Below are 14,213 nucleotides of genomic sequence, written 5' to 3'. Positions count from 1 at the left end.
TTCTAAATACTTGTCACAGATCTGTTTTATCTAGTAATGGAAGCTAATGGGTGACAGAAGAGGGCTCATGTAAGGATTACCTGTTGCCCTTGAATTCTCACTCCCCCTTGTTCTAGGGCGCCTGAGAGATTAGGCTATGAAACTTAGTGAGGAGGAAATATGGGTCAGCATGGGCTGGAAGGGATATCTACGCATCTGGATCTCCTGTGAGTCTATCAAGCATGTCATCAGCTCTTCCACGATCCTCAAGACATTCTTCTTTGTCTTCACTTTGCAGCCACTGCTCACTTTTTCTGTCCTCACGCTCCATCCAATGCAGCAGCATTTTCCTCAACTCATTTAATCACATCCTGTTCAAGCAGGAGGATTGCATTTGCTCTTTGAACATGTCATCTCTACTATGTTTTCGCTTTTGGATCTGTGATAGCCAAACAACTGGAGGAGCCAGAACCAGGAAAATATGCAGCAGGCTCATTGTTGCATCCTCTGAAACAAAAAACGAAGGACAGACTTTACAGGAGATACATTGTGGAGCATAGAACCTAATCACATTGTCTGACCCAACTGACTGCTGATACATTCTTCACCACGACTCACTATGGAGCAAAAGGCCACCCTGCTCCTATATGGGATTAATACTCTTCCTCCTTCGCCAATGAAACTGAGGTGATGCCAACAGAATTTCCAAGCTCTAACCTCAGGAGAATTGGAGCAGACATAGGAATTTGGCTGTGGGGGATATCTGAAAATTTTCCTTGGCCACATACCTCTACTAGAAAAAGAAAAGCATAGTTGAAAGCCATATCACTAGAAGGCTGCCTTGACATATTTCTTCCTTTATTCCAAAGAATGGCTGCTTTTAATATTCCTGGGGGCAGGAAGGGGGAACCTCAATCTATTGTTGGGACATTTTATCCCGTGGGGGACAAAGGGACACCATCCACACTCCCTAGAAATGGAATGGGTGGTGGGAGAACTCGGTCTCAGGTTAAACCCAAAGGTTTGGGGGTTACAAGGGCAAGAAGGGGAATATGAAAGCTCAGCCCTAGAGGTTCTAAACAGAGACCTTGTACAGGATGGCTGACAAGTGATTTGGTATGAATTTTTGAAGGATGTATGCTGGATTACTAGCAAAATGTTATCTAAGGAGGGGAAATGTGAAAATTCTGAAACATAATGCCCAAAGTGCCATTCCTAGAATAAATCTATCAAGGCAATAAGCCTATGAGTGCCTCTCGGGTGCCAGTCTGCACTGTAGTTACATGCATTTCTTTAGAGGGAGATGTGACATTGACCATATCTGGCTACATCTGGAAGAAACCTTATGGAATGCAATAAATGTTATTGAATTAAATGAATGAATTAGGATTAAATCCTTTAACATTCATCATTACAAATGCAAATGTTTCTACACTATTAAGAGACCACATGGAAATTTGTTATCAGGGAGACAAGATTAATTCAATCTCTGGAAGGTATCAAAAAGTTCAAAAGTTTTTCTGGAACAATACTTATGAAGGGTGTTTCCTACGGAAATGACTTGAAGTGTAGGGATTAGAAATTCTTCCCCTCCAAAGCCAAGCTTTTGAAAATATGTCCTGAGGAGGGAGACTCTTTGTATGATATCTATCTGCTTCTGGAAACTCTAGATCAGAGGTCTCTGAATTGTACAAAAATGAACTGAACATGTTATGAGTGTGCTTGTTCTGAGCAGTACTCTTATGAACTTGTAACTACGAAGTTGCCTGTAGCCTGAGATATTGTGAGCTAAGATTCACTCTGGTGAGCTTATTAGCTTTTGTGTTGGTTCTTTTCTTAGTTTTAACATTTTTCTCTAATTCTTTGAATATTAAGAATAAAACAGGCTTATGTAGAAAGAGACACATGGTAACTTATAGCTATAGCAATTACACTGTTATCTATCTTTCAAGAGAAAGTAAGCAGGTGTCTCCGGGCAACCTGCCTGTGCTGGGAATAATAAAGGATAGGGAATGGAAGGAAAGGGGAGAGAAGGGAGTAGAAAGGAAATGAATGTTGCAGCCTCGGAATATGCCGGTCAGAATGGAGAGAGGTGCATATTTCTACCCAAGAAAGGCAATAGCTAGGAAGCTGAATGCTAAGATGGGGGAACCCTTGCTGAATCTCTCAAAAAAGATACAGATGCCATTACCTTGAACTGTGACAAAGCTTATTTTGAGAATTTGGCAAAAGCTGCAGAGGAAGGAATAAGATCTAATAAATTATGACCTAAGTTATTAAATCACGTTGATCCAAAACTGGGTTTCTGCCGATAAATGAGGCTAATGGTAAAATATGTGTAAACCAAGAAGTCCTGCAAAGATTGAACTTAAGCTACCAAGAAGTGACCATGTCCAGATCTGACTTTATTAGCAGTAAATGCAATCCTTGACCTGGCAAAGAAACTCTGCCATAAAGAAACTGAGAAGTGAGTATACTCCAAGACTCACTAACATAGTGTCTGATCTTCTCAGGTGCTCCATAAAGACTGTAAGTCACATTTTATTAGTTTTTTTCTTTGGGCATAGACTACTGGGAAGATACCAGTGGAGTGGAAAGAAATGATCCTTATATCTCTCTGTTAGGGGAAAGACATACACAATGAGTACAGTAACTACAGACTCATAATAAGACTTTCCTTTCTTCCTGGAAATGTTTTCACATATGTCTTGTTTACCTGTATCCAACCTTTCATTATGAAATGCCATCACCCGGGACAATTGGTCTTTTCTGCTGGTGATTCACAATGGGCCTGTACAATGGGTCCCATGGCTGTCAATTAACTGATATCCATCATGATTCAAGCGGTCTTTGAGACCAGCATACATAGATCTAAAGGCAGCCATTGATTCTGCTGACAGAAGGCACCAGTGTTTTTCACATCTTCTTGAAGCTAATTCAAGACCTGCATAATGACTCAGGACATGGCTTCATTGGCCATAGGTTTGACAGGAGTAAAGCAGAGATATCCTGGCCTCATCTATGTTATGCCATGCAGCAGATTGGTTTCCTAAACATATCTCCATAGATATTGTCACAGCCTTTGGTTCAATTTCTTTCCCTATCTAGATTATGCAGATCATGCCATCTTCTTTGGTCAGGATCCAGATGATCTCAAAGATTCAGTAGAGAGCTTCCAGTATAAGTCAGCTGCCCTTAGATTAAAGTTTTCGAAAGCAAAAAAAAAAAAAATCCAGAGTGTTTACATACAGGGTGTGTTTAAACTACATGGCTCCGTTGACGGAGCCATGTAGATTAGGCAGGATGGAAAAGGGAAATGAAGCGGTGATTTAAATTATCGCCGCTTCATTTAAACGGTCACTGCGCTGGACCAATCAGCTGATTGTCGGCACAGCACGGAAGTCTAGACGGGGATCTGCCAACTCCAGAACCCTTCATTGGCAGATCCTTTATGCCTCATGAAACGAGGCTTACAGGATCTGCTGACGAAGGGTTCTGGGGACAGCAGATCCCCATCTAGACTGCCACATTGTGCCGACAATCAGCTGATCAGCACAGCGCAGCGGCCATTTTGATTTAAATGAAGTGGCAATTATTTAAATCACCACTTCATTTCCCTGTGCTATGTAAACTAATCTACATACCTCGGTCAATGGAGCCATGTAGTTTAGACATACCCAAAGTGGTGATACAAGACATCTGCTCTTATGGACAAACCATAGAAATAGTGGATGACATTATCTGTTTAGGCAGTAAACTGTCATCAGCTGGGCACAGCCAGCTAAACATCCTAAGGTGAACTGGTTTAGAAGCCTCAGCCTTAAGACATCTGCAAAGGATCTGGACTCAAAAGAAGTCAAAGCTATTTACAAAAGTACATATTTACCAAACCCATGGACTTCTCATCCTCTTATACGGAGCTGAAACATGAAGGTTGCTTACACAAGACATCAGGAGGTTGGAGACATAACATGATGTACCAGCAGCAACTACTGAGTAAAAGATTATTTGTCTTTATCAGAAACAGGAAGATAACATTAAGAATTGGACTTGAATGGACTGAAATCCTCACTGGCCATTGCCATCTGGCACTTTTTCATCATGTTGCCCTTCTTGTACATTGAGTTCTGAAGAACATGCTTGAGGTCAGGAGGGATCACTGTCTGGTCATCGACTAACGCTGTAGTCACCCATGCTTAACCTCATTTCACCCGATCAGTAATAATTCAGTGAAGGGCCTAGATGCCTGGAATAAAGTTGAACAGTATCATCATGGACATTAGGTTCTATGGATTTCTATTGTCTAAGTTTGCTGTTGCATTTCTCATAGTAAATCCTTCTATATGTAGAGTACTGCATTCTAACATGTAAGTCAGTTTTTAAAGGTTTTACTTTCATGATTCAGGTGAACTGCACATGTATTCTCCACCAGTAGTTCAGTCCAGGGCTCCTTTGTCCAGGTTTCCAGTCCCCCAGCTGTTACCTCTCCTAAGAAAAGACATGCTTCTCTCTCCTTCCCAATCATGCTATTTCCAGGCTGAACAGTGCTCTTCCTTCACTATACATTTCCTGGAACAGATACGACACCCAATGATACCTGCTTGCTTTCTCTTCAGAGACAGTTAACAAAATAATTGCTACATTTGTAAGCTACTACACCACATTACCTTTACAAGCTCATTTTTTCTTGAGGTTACAAAGCATTAAAGAGGAAACATATTACAAATATCCAAAAGCCTACACCTAGGTAAAAAGTCTCACAGAGTTAACTGCAATGATGACATGGATTGAAGCAGGAGGAATCCTGTAACCCAAAGTGCAATGGAATTCCTTGGGGTTACTAATTCATCATAACTTCCACTCAGCACAACTACTTTCCTGACATGTTCAGTTTGCCTTTTATGCAGATCAGGGACCTCTGTCAACCCGTGGAACTCCTTGTCAGAGAATGTTGCAAAGGCCAGGACTTTTGACAGGGTTCAAAAAAAGAGCTAGATAAATTCATGGAGGCTAGGTCCATCAATGGCTGTTACCCAGGATAGATAAGGATGTTTCTCAATGACTGGGAATGGGAGATAGGGATGAGATCCTTTGATAATTACCTGTTCTGTTCATTCCTCGGGGGGCACCTAGCAGTGGACACTATCGGAAGACAGGATACTGGGATAGATGGACCTTTGGTCTGACCCAGTATGGCCACTGTTATGTTCTTATGAATTTCTCAAAGCATGATATTCTTACAGAATGGGTCTCTCTCCTCAGGATTACCTTCAAAACCCTCGCTTTGGAGGTGAAAGTTTGAATTCCCCTTTGCCTCAAGGTAAGTTCCTAGGAAATTCACTTCACAGGATCATTCCAACAAGAATGGTGATGTTTCTGATGTCTTCCAGAGTTTGCATTAATCTGGTCTTCCTGCTAAAGAAGCTCCATATAGTTTCAAAATGCTACATAAACATTTGCATGTCTAATAAATGAACTCCAAAAATTCTTTGAACTTAATTCTTTGAAGTTTAACTGAATTTATTGTGGTTTCTCCAGGACAGTATAGCGTGTTGTCATTTTTGGTTTAAAATTGTTAATGATACACATATGAAGTACGAAATGGTGTGGTGTGGTATAAAGGTTACAGCAATGAGAGTTTGAGATAGATATATTACCTAAAGGTGATGAAACCTTTAGTGAATTGTGCAGGTCAACCCAATTGAGTACTCATAAAAATCTTTATAGCATAGACCATACTAACGTATTCTGTACATGCTGCATATGTTTCAATCTAAAATATTTCTAAAATAGCTTGCCTGTTTTCACATTTTTATTGGGGCTATTTTTGTTCACCTGTGAAGCCAAGCACTGTAGTTAATGGAAGCCTCACTGTTCAGGACTCGAAAGGAGCCATAAAAAACTGTAAAAATGATCAAAAGTACTTTTTCTGTACCTAAAAATGTCACAGCTTTAAAATTCATTGTCTCATGCCCTCCAGAGCTAGAAGCACAAGCTGGTTCCCTTTAGGAATCTGGCAGTCTCCCAGTTCCAATGGCATACAGCCCTTGGCTCAGATAATCTGCATTGTCTAGCTAAGCACCCACTAAGGCCATAAATATTTTATATGATTTTTCAAAAAAACCCAGACAATAGAACATTGTATATACCTATGTAAATTAATTAATGAATAGCCTATGGCTCAGAACTTTGTGCCGTTATTGACTTCTGTGCAAAAAGGGTGTAAATTGCTGGCACTCTCATTTGGTACTCTTTTACTCTCATGCTGCACTCTCCTGGAAGAGGTGCAAGTGACTGTTTAGGGTGCAGTGTAGTGGAAAAATAAGTCCAATGTTTGTGTAGAAGGAAAAAATTAATGGTCTGTTCCAAAGCTCATTGGAAGTCAATGGTGTCAATTCATTGACTTAAATTAGATTTGAATCAGACCCTAAAAGAGTTAAACAGAAACAGCCGAACTAAGTTACGGGTTGGAAAAGAAATAACTAACTAAACATTTTTAAGACGAGCAGTGCAGATGAAGAAAAAAACGTAGTGTGGGATAAAGGGAAATAAGTAAAAACAATGAGCTAAAGTGAAGAAATAAATGTTGGGATTAATATAAGAAAAAAAATGTGGTGGTAAAATCGATTAGCATGGGGTATAAATTCTAATAGTTGTGTCTATACATGTAGAGACATATAGGAAAGTACTAGAATGAAAACTGTGTTCTGCATGGAAATATAAAGGATTGATCAACCCTCCAATAGTAATGAAATGAATCAATGACCTAACGAAAGCTTTTTATCTCTAATTTTTGTTATTTTATGAAAAATCAGTTAAGTAATTGAATAGGTTTTTTTATTATGAATATTGTTTTACATTATTGTAAAATACTGTGTCAAGAAAATCAGTTTTCAGTCAGTTCAGAAGCACAATGACACTTGTTAAGCCACACATATCATTTGAATCACCAAAATTATATTAAATATGTGAGCTCAGTTTGTATGTCTGAATCCCTTGCCAGTTACTGCATGTCACCTCTTGCCTTTTGTGGTTGTGTTGGTATTTATGAAGTTTTTGTATTGAAGATGTAGTTTCCTACTATTTGTGTCTTGTTCTGAAATTCATCCAGTTGGCCTTTCATAAGTGGCCCTCCCACTTAACATAGAAACTTTACCATCTGACTAAAAAAAAAATGCAGAGTTTTTTTTTTATCTCTGATGAAGCTACTGGGACTACAAAGTCAATCAAACACAAAGAAACAACAAAAACAAGAATAAAATGGTAGACTTTAAGCATTAATCATTAATTATGCTGTGATAATAATAGTGATAATTGAGAAAAAACACAAAGACCATATTGTGAAGAGTGAGGGAACAAAATGAACATTCAGGCTCTGTAGCCCAGAATAATACTAGAATAATGGGAAAATATTAAATGTTCCTCTCATATTCTTTCCCATAATGTTTTCTGAATAAAATACTTAAAAACATTCTTTTTAATTAACAGACACAGATATTTTAAATAAATCTAATAAGGGAATAGTCATTATTGAAAAATATTGCAATTAATCTTATTAAGCCAGATTTATCAATGCAAAAAGATTAAACGTATCTTTTAAAATATTCTGAACTTTAACAGAGAAATTGTTGTGATAAACAGTGTTCCCTCCAAGATTTTCCATCCTTGGGCAGGTTGAAATTTCTTATGTGCAACACTAATATTGAGGTAGTGTGTGAATGTGTACCCACCAGTGCAAAGAAAAAATGTAGATATAAATATATATTTTAAATTGTCCATAGGCATGGAAGAAAATATTTTTCAATTAGCAATAATGACGCCTCTGATTAATCTCATTGGCTACAATACTGCTACTGCGCAAAGCTTAAAATAAGGGATAATTAACAAGGAACAATGCTTTTTTATGATTATTTAATATGAAATCAATTAAAAAGAAAATGAACACTACCCTTGTCTGAAGAAGTGGGTTGTGCCCACGAAGCTCATGAAACTATTTATATATTTTTGTTAGTCTAAGGTGCTACAGGACCATTGTTGTTTCCAAAGATTTTTAGTTAAAGACTAAGGGTATGTCTACAATGCAACCCTAGTTCGAACTAGGGTGGCTAATGTAGGCATTCGAAGTTGCAAATGAAGCCCGGGATTTAAATATCCTGGCCTTCATTTGCATCTTGCCGGGCGCCGCCATTTTTAAATACCCCTTAGTGCAGACTCCATGCCCGTGGCTGCACGCGGCACGGAGTAGGTAGTTCAAATTAGGCTCTCTAATTTGAACTACCGGTACACCTCATTTGAACTAGGGTGGCAGTGTAGATATACCCTCATACGGCTACCCCTTTGAGACCTTGGAGTACATGTATCGTCATCCTTTCTAACAGACAGATGCATGTTTCAAAGATCTTGCATATAAGATTTCATCCTACAAAACAGCTAGAATCACACCTAGTACTTGCTACTTCTGACTCATAAAAGCCAGTACTCTATCAGATAACAAAGATCTGGTCTTAGTGCAATACAATTTACTATGTATTAATTAGTAATACAGGATTTTAAAAAATCATTAAGATCAGAGTCTTAGATATCTGCAACACTCAAAAAAATTCTGTTCAAAGAATCTTTTTCTTTCCTATCTTTAGCCATTAACACAGGGGTGGGCAATAATTTTTGAGGGGGTGGCTCTCCAAGAGTTTAGTAAATGGTATATTAATGGAGGAGGTGCGGGGTCTGTGACGGAGGTTGGATTCAAAGGGACACTGGAGTGTGAGATCTGGGTCAAGTAGGGGATTGTGATATGGGCCAACAGACTAGGGGAAAGTAAGGATGCAGAGCCTGGGAGCGGGCTGTGACCTGATGCAGGAGTACAAGAGAGGGTTCAGGGATTTGGACTCTGACCAGTGATAGTGGATTGGGGTGCAAGTGTAACTGTCACAAGGCAGATTTGAACCTGGGACTTCTGGAACAATGTGGGAGCCTCTACAGCTTGAGTACAAAGCCAGTTGGCTCGGAGCTTAAGCTATAGAGCTCACTTGTTCTTAGCTCTTGCTGTAAGTGGTCTAAGCACCACTACATGGGACAGTGAACCACACTAGGTGTGTGGGTTACACAAGGTCTGGGAGGGGTTTGTGACCTGAGGAGGGATGTAGGAGGAGATGCAGTATCTGGGAAGGTGTATGGGGTGTGGAGCAGGGGTGCAGAAGGTTTGGGTTACATGGGATAGGAGGGCAGAAAGGGGGCAGAGGGAAGAAGGGGCTCAGGTGCCAGATATAGGCTGTGGCTGGGAGAACTTACCTGGTACCCAGCCAGCTAGCCCAGCAGGTTCTTTAGCCAGGGTCCCTGCCTTCCATCCCCTTTACTTGCTCATAGGAGCTGCAGGCGCCATCTTTATTGCTCTGAACAGAAATCTGTGAGCCTAGGGGGATAAGGGCAGAGGTGTAATTCACATGCTCCCCGTCCTGCAAACAGTCAGCTGCTACTGGTCAAAACCAGACAATGGGAGTTATTAAGGATGGGGGCAGCATGAGAAGCTTGTCTCTCCTCCCTCCTCCCTCTTAGCATTCGGAAACACACACATGGCCCCGCACCCAGCTTCCCTGAGTGCCGAGTGCGTGTGGGGCAGGCAGGGAGCCAGCTGATCCAGCCCACAGATCATCTTTTGTTCTGTCCTGAAGTAGAAGTTTGAGCCAGCTTCTCCATTTATAGAGAAGGTGAGTGTCATTCCCCCTTTCCCCAGCCAATCAGCTGAGCTCCCTGCCTGGGAGGGAGCTCTGAACCTCTGCACAGGGCTCAGAAAAGAGCTGTGCACCAGCATGGGCACAGAGCTCACCAGGAACCTTGGTCATCCTATGATTTGCAATTAGATCAACAAAAATTGAAGTTTCACAGGGAGACAGTCATTATGCCATACCTCTTCAAAGTAACGTTTCTCAATATGGCTACGTCTAGACTGCAAGCTTCTTTCGAAAGAGGCTTTTTTCTAAAAAGAACATCTAGACTACAATCAGTACTTTTGAAAAAGCAAGCTGCTTTTTCAAAAGAGAGCACCCAAGCAGTCTGGATGCTCTCTTTCAAAAAGGCACAGTTTGCATTACATAGCGCCTTTTTTCGAAAGAGCACTTTTGAAAAAACGCGTTATTCCTCGTGAAATGAGGGTACCGCCGATGAAAGAAAAGCTGAATTCTTTCAATTTAATTTCGAAAGAACGCAGTTGTAGTTTAGACGCAGGCGAAGTTTTTTTGAAAAAAGGCTACTTTTTTTGAAAAAACCCTGCAGTCTAGACACAGCCTTTATGTGTGCTTATATGGCATATGTAGTATATGTATATGTAAATAACATAGCTGGAGTTGGCATACCTTAAGCCGAGGGGAAGGTTGATGGGTACAAAAGTTCATGTCAGCTTCCCTTACACCTTGCAACTAGAAAGAGTACTGATGCCAATCGGGGGTGTCCTCAGTACTTGATTTAGCGTGTTTTTATTAGACCCACTAAATTGAACACCAGAAAAATCCATCTCCAGCATGGAAAGTGGAGACATGGCCTTGGTGTGTATATAAATATCTGAATATGAAGTCTATATTTCAGACATGTAAACTATTAATAATGAGCTATTATTTGATATATTTTATCTTTTTTGTATACGTTTTATAGATTTCTTGTTTTTTCAAATATTTTATGCTTGTTTCATGCTAATAAATTTCACTTTCTGGATGGGTCACAAATTACGTTCATTGCATATATTGTGATTTATGGTATGTTATCTCTGTGTGATAGATTACTTTAGAAATACAATTATATCCTCTGAGTGGATGAGTGAATTGATTTTAGTAAAGGCTGTGTGGAAGAGCAAACACCGTGATTAAGCAAACGGGCCTTGGATTCTTTCAGAAGAAAAGGTGACAAAAAGGGTAAACCAATCAAAAATGAACCAAAAACAGGAACATGCACATGGAGAATCTGCATTTGATGCAGAGAACTCAAAATCTCCTGATGCATCATTTTGTTTACATGTGTATGATGTATTCCATTTGGATCCAGACTTCTAGTGGAAGACAAATCCTTCTTCTACTTTAACAATTCGCTATCTTAGCTTCCTGGACCATGCCATAAAGGAAAAAGAAAAGCTACATACTCTGAAAAGGTTATCTTGACAGATATCAGTCTTAAAATGGTATGTGTAAGTGCATAGGAGCGGGGGGCTTGGATTCCTTTTGTAATCTGACTTCGCAATATGTTCAACATGAGAAAATGAAAAAGGAAAGCTCTCTTCAAATTAACACGTCTAAGCCAGTATGTGAAGAAAATAAGGAAGATCACACACAACTTCATATATAAAAATGATCTATACAAGGGTGAGTATCTCTACTTTTGACTACCAAAGAAAAGTGTACAACTTTGGAGTTGGAGTGGAATTTATCTGGCCTTATATACTATATGACTGTTGCACAGGCGTTTGTGATTACAGTGGAAGAATTGGGAGACTGGAGAGTGTTACAATTTATCATATGGCAGGTATTAATATTTTATTCACGCAAAGCTATACTGATACTGCTTGCATGGAAATTTGAGATATATCACTCAAATACATTGAGATCTGATGGTGGTTGATTTTATTATTAAAAATCATGAACAACTCTGTGTATGTATTCAGTGTTTACAGATATAACATACATACCACAGACTCATTCTATAATCCATTGTAAGTCATTTGACATGTGGTGATGCATAACAGTTGATAACTGAACCCACTGAAACATAAACATAAGCTCTGGAAGAAATCAGAGGGGGGCACATGTGCCCGCCCACATGTTCCCTCTTCCAGGCGTCATCTCTAGACCTGTGTCTGCCTAATAATTCAACACAAGAAAATATATATGAAATTTAAAAAAATATATATTAAGTGAGAATTAGCTTGCCCTGGTTAAATTGAATGCTGAAACATATGAATATTTATTTAATGGATTAGGTGGGGCATATAGTTAAATAGAGTTTAACTTCTAGTTTCATATACATTATATTTGGAAAAGGAAAACATGCCCCCCACCCTGAAGTTAATAGTAAAACTTCCATTGACTTGAATAGGACCAAATCAAAGATTAGGTCTGGAAGATACCTCAGGATACCCCTTGCTCCAAGCAGGGCAAATACCAGTTAAATCATCCCAACCAGGGCTTTGTTAAACCAGACCTTAAAATCCTCTACGGATGGAGATTCCACTCCCCTCTCCAGCAACCCATTCCAGTGCTTCACCACCCTCCTCGTGAAATGGTTTTTCTAGTGTCTAACCTAGGCCTTCTCCACTGCAGGATTTCACCTACATTACCTGGTTTGGGGCTAACCAGATATCTTATTTGCTTGAATGGGTTTGCAGGTATTTTGGTTTACATTATGAGATGGCCTCATGGGGTTGAGAATGTTCTTTCATCTGGTCAGTTAACATATCTTTGATATATGACATCTGCAACAATAATTATAAAGAATCCTCTACTATGACAAAAAAGAAATGAGGGCTCAGAGTAGATTCTAATAACTAATTAGTTACCTCCTTTCCTCTCATGAAACCCCCCTTTTACCCTATCAAAAGAACGTAAGCTATTCTTTTAGCTACAGAAAACAAACAGGGAGATACAATTCAGTTCATCTCGTCAAGTTAACACTTTTGATGGGCCAATTGTCTTGAGATTTCTTTTGTGTCTGACATAACACCAAAATATATTTCAGCTATAATTTTTAACAGAGAACAAGATTTGGCTGTGTATGACATCCAACCAGCCATGAAGAGAGCTAAATACAGTGGCTACCCTGGAGAGAATCCAGCAGCCACCCCAACTGAGAGCTCTATATAACAGATGGGACGAGGATGACTGATTTAATTAGAATATTTTAGTAGGAGAATGAAGAAACATTGCACTGCTCTGTCAGTGAAAAAAACCTCTATTAAATTCCCCAAATTAATTGTTCCATGGGGAGGACATGTCAAATAAAGCATATCTCACTGTAATCTATTTTTTATTTGGGGGAAATTCCAGATGATGATCATGAAAATGAATCAGTTACCCTGTATATTATAATATACCTAAGGTCCTACTACAGAAATTAGCATTTATAGATAGTCAAATATTTCTCTACCCCTATTAATTAAAATGTTCACCAGCTTTAATTTTTGTATTTTTATCTGATCTCTGCTGTTCAGCCTTTGAAAAGATTCTTCATTGAATAAAAAGTATTCTCTCTCATGAGTTCAGAAAATAGAACCTATAGTGATAAAGAAGTCAGTTAATATACTTCATAAAATGTATAATCTTTGTCCTGGACAAAATGAAATTCCCTTGAGGTTCAGTTAATATAAAAATAGGAGATATTTTTTACCAAAGAAAAATATATTATTCTATTGCTTTGAATTGATCAATCATGAAAACGGAATTATTATTATTTTCTTTTATTATATAAGCTTTTATAAATTGTAAAAGACTTTGAGGTCTTTTCATAAAAGCCTAACAATTGTTCCAGTAATGCCTTATTATGTAGTCAAAGAGCTAAGGATTCTGCAAATTATTTTTCCAATCCCTAATAGAATCTGTATTAAATAATTTTAGCCAAGTGTATTCCTATCATTCTGGTTTGAACAAATCGTATATCTTAAACAATATACCAGGCCTACAGATGATAATGAAAGAATGACATACCACAAAGCTTAGCAACACAGCGCTTAACAGTAATTCAATTGTTGGAATAATGGAATCTATGTCAATTAACCATGACAGAATCTCCTATTCAGGAACTGTTCAAGTGCCAAGAAAAGGAACAAAAAGTCTAGCTAACAGCTCTAGAAGAGAGCAGCTTGGTATTATTCTTGGGTACCTTCATATTACATGAGATTACAAAGGCCTGGGGACTGCTAAAAGTACATTGAAGGGAGACAAGCAGGATACTTATGAATAAAAGAAAAGCTGAACCAGAGTCCGCTATTCTTTGTAAAATAGTTTTTGCACAGTAATAATTCACATGAGTCCAGAAATGGAGCTGGAATATATTCTTTGAATATCAAAGGTAATAAATTTAAAATTAATGGAAAGAAACACTTTTTATCCAGCACATAATTAACCAGTGGTACTTATTGCCACAAGATATCACTGAGGCTGACAGCCTTGGTAGGATTCAAGCAGGGATTAAGTATTTATATACTAATGAGAATATTGGCATGTAGTAAGATCAAGTGTTTTCAAAGGAATATAAGCCAT

The 14,213-nt window shown here is 38.8% G+C and overlaps 1 pseudogene; it reads right to left on the bottom strand.

Annotated features, from left to right (window-relative positions):
• Positions 1 to 7,731: 7,731 nt before the first annotated feature.
• Positions 7,732 to 7,844, bottom strand: LOC112547103 (U4 spliceosomal RNA; annotated as a pseudogene).
• Positions 7,845 to 14,213: the final 6,369 nt, after the last annotated feature.

The sequence above is a fragment of the Pelodiscus sinensis genome, chromosome 1, assembly GCF_052426305.1.
Source record: "Pelodiscus sinensis isolate ZL-2025 chromosome 1, ASM5242630v1, whole genome shotgun sequence".
Taxonomy (NCBI): Eukaryota; Metazoa; Chordata; order Testudines; family Trionychidae; genus Pelodiscus; species Pelodiscus sinensis.
This window is presented reverse-complemented; position numbering and strand designations above follow the sequence as displayed.